The sequence below is a fragment of the Macaca mulatta genome, chromosome 5 (genome assembly GCF_049350105.2).
Source record: "Macaca mulatta isolate MMU2019108-1 chromosome 5, T2T-MMU8v2.0, whole genome shotgun sequence".
NCBI classification, from domain to species: Eukaryota; Metazoa; Chordata; class Mammalia; order Primates; family Cercopithecidae; genus Macaca; species Macaca mulatta.
In genome coordinates, this window is record NC_133410.1 from 128,842,767 (window position 1) to 128,845,901 (window position 3,135).

Genomic DNA, 3,135 nt, shown 5'->3' on the forward strand with positions numbered 1-3,135 from the left:
ATGACCAAGAAGAGTTCTGCTTTTAGCTTCTTTTGAGGGAAAATCAACTACGAACATCTCAATAAACAAGCAAAGTCACTTCGGGTGTGATAAAACGCTCTGAAGTAAATAAAACCAGCTGATATGAAAGAAAGTGACTGGTATTCAAGAAATACTCATTTCCATCCTGACTCTTGCCCCTATATGATTGATATTTAGTACACGGGAAAAAATGGAGACTGTGTTAAGAATATGCTTGCTTATTTATGTCAGGCAGGTACAAACAGTGAGTGTAACAATGGCAGTTAAAATCATATCTAAATACATGGCCCTAATTTTAAGCTTCTGGATTAAGAAATTTAAGATCTTCCTTCTGAAGTTATTTTCTGTAGAATGTCTGATCTTCTCTTAGAAAACATTTAATTGTTCATGTCATGCAAATTAAATACAGCTGAAGGTTTATCACCTACTTTTGTCATGGCTGTGTGTGTGTGTGTGTGTTTAATCTCTAGAAGTTATTTTATTATGTTTGATGGGTTTGACTTAGGAGAGTTGAGAAAATTTTTTCACATAATTAGAGCCCCTAACATTCTTTTGGAAAAGTAACTAATAATTTAAAAATTACCCATATTTTTATTTCTACACAGATTAATTTCCTAGAGCAAATTTTTTTTGACAAAACTTCTAAAAATCTGCAATATAAGAAATAGTAAGCCACTCCTTTTAAACTGAATTACAATGAACCTTCTATACGCTGTATAGAAGCAGGAACTGATTGCTGAATTCAGAAAAGAGTCCCTTAATGGGCAGCGCTCAGAGGTCAGGGTGTAGGTGATGACAGAATGGGTAACTGAGATGGAATAATTTGCTTTCGCACCTGAGACAAAGGATGGAGTTATTTAGATAAAGAGAAACAAGTTCGGGGATGCCAAAGACCTATTATTTGACCTGTGGAAGATAAATGAATCGATTTGAGGCATTACACACTAATTTTGGAGGGCCAGGAAAATAGTTCTTCTAATTTCTTTATTACTTAGCCACTCTAGTCATTTGCAATGATTTTGAGTTTTGTTGCTTTGTTAGCATTCCTCTGATGTCTAAATGGCATAATTATTGGAATTAAGATTTTGAAGAATCAATTAGAAGAGTCTCTAGTTGGATACTCAATTAACAACTATCGCCAAGGCAGCTACTCAGCTCTCACTGTCTTTCATCTCAGCCATAATTGAATCCTGCTTTTCTCAAATAACAATGAACCTTTTGATCTCTGTGAAGAAGGAAAGATCAAGCTGATCCTCAGAATCCACAAATGAATGTCTTTCATCCCCCAAACCTTCTTCAAAGATGCAGTTAAATTTGAGTTGCAGTTATGTTTTCAGTATAATTACCAGGCACAAAAGAAAATTGCTTCCTTTATTATCATAACCAAAAAAAACATTTCTTTCTTCTTCCAGTTTTTTTTAATGTTACATTTAAAATCAGTAGTTTCATGTAAATTTTACTTTTTCTCTGGCAACTTACAATAAAAGCCTTTCAAAGTGATTTCACATTTTTTTTTCTTTTTTTTCTGTCAGAACTTTTACCTCTAAAACAAGTAGTTCAGTGCCACTGGCCACTAATTTACTTCAGAAACATAATGTTTTCTGCTCTCCAGAACAGCAATTATGAATGCTTAACAGACCAGATGATGTAGTTCTTGTTCTGACCCCAATGTTTACTATTTGTTCTTTAGCAAGTGAAATTTGAGTTCTGAACTCCCAGTTTCATATCTGTAAAACAACAATATTTTGTCCATAATATTATTTGAAAGGAGAATCAAATGTAAATGCACCTGTGCTGCTTTTTAAACATTGCAATAAACTCTACAGTGTAAGTTTTATTACAATAAAACTTTTTATTATCACAGCTCTAAAAGAACTCAAGCAGCATGCAAGGGTTCATAAAGAGCTGCAATGATTAACTTCATTTTTTTTTTCAGTTTCAAATTTTATTTCATTAACTTAAAAGGTGGACAAAATGTTTATTTTAAATCGAATTGAAATTTATCTGAAACAAGTAACTCATTTCAAGTAACTTATTTTACAGTCCATGGTCCACTTAAAAATATTCTTTCTTCCAAAAAAACTGCATTGAAAGACAAAAAAATTCTTTTATACACCATAAAAGCGAGATGCAAACTTCTGATGTAAATTTGTTTCACTGTCACTCCGATGATAAAGATGAGAGGCACAAGCGTTCGCAGTTCAGTTAAATGATGCAAACAAAAAGCTTCTGTTTCCCTCTGATACAAATTAGAAGTCTCCATTCATGTCTCTTACAGTAGTACCACATACTTGATGCTGATACTAGGTTACTTCTTTTTCTTTCCTTTCCCTTTTTTACTTCCCTCTCCTTGTTAAAGACTTTGGTCAGCACCTCCTGCTTTTTGTGTCCTTGTTTTTAGTTTAGGTATCGTTTCTGCTGCATACAACATTACTGACTTACGTGATGAGAACTGCACAAGGCAGAGGCTGCCATCTTCCTGTTTGAGCTGGACCCGGACTCTGCCTCTGTATTAGACATCACGATTCCATTCTCTAGAGTGCATTTTATTTTTCTCAAGAAATATGTTAAGTCCAACTGCTGAACATACATCTTGAATCTCTGTAGCTGTAGGATTTTCAACAGCCTTACTTATGGGGATTCGCCTTCCCTCTGCGATGGTCTTCTTATTATTTAAATAAGCAGGATAGATACAAATAAACCTGTCCTGGTCGGCCGGGGACCGCGCGGCAGCGCAAGCCATCTTCACAAGACACTAACAACAGCCCAGGAGCCGTAGGTAGGAACCCGGGAGGAACCCGGCTCCAAGTTTCCGAGATAGCCCGCCAACTTCATTTTTTTATTGCTCACTTTGTGCGGCCACTTACAATTGTATGGGCAATTGGCATTTTGAGAGCCTGAATTTAGTGCTGAAAGCCTCAGTTCTGCTTTAAACAAATCCGTCGAGAGGACCACTGAGATTCCAGAGGTAGGAATTCGGACAGATCCAGATCTACCCTTACTCATTACTCTGTTAGGCTTGTTGTATGTATCTGACCAATGGACTGCCTCAAGAAGTTCATGAAAATTTACTTATAGCAATAATGACACAAGGGATACTCCATCCATAATAAC

The 3,135-nt window shown here is 35.8% G+C and overlaps 1 pseudogene; it reads right to left on the reverse strand.

Annotated features, from left to right (window-relative positions):
• Positions 1-2,189: 2,189 nt before the first annotated feature.
• Positions 2,190-2,789, reverse strand: LOC705709 (signal recognition particle 19 kDa protein pseudogene; annotated as a pseudogene).
• Between the last annotated feature and the right edge of the window lie 346 nt (positions 2,790-3,135).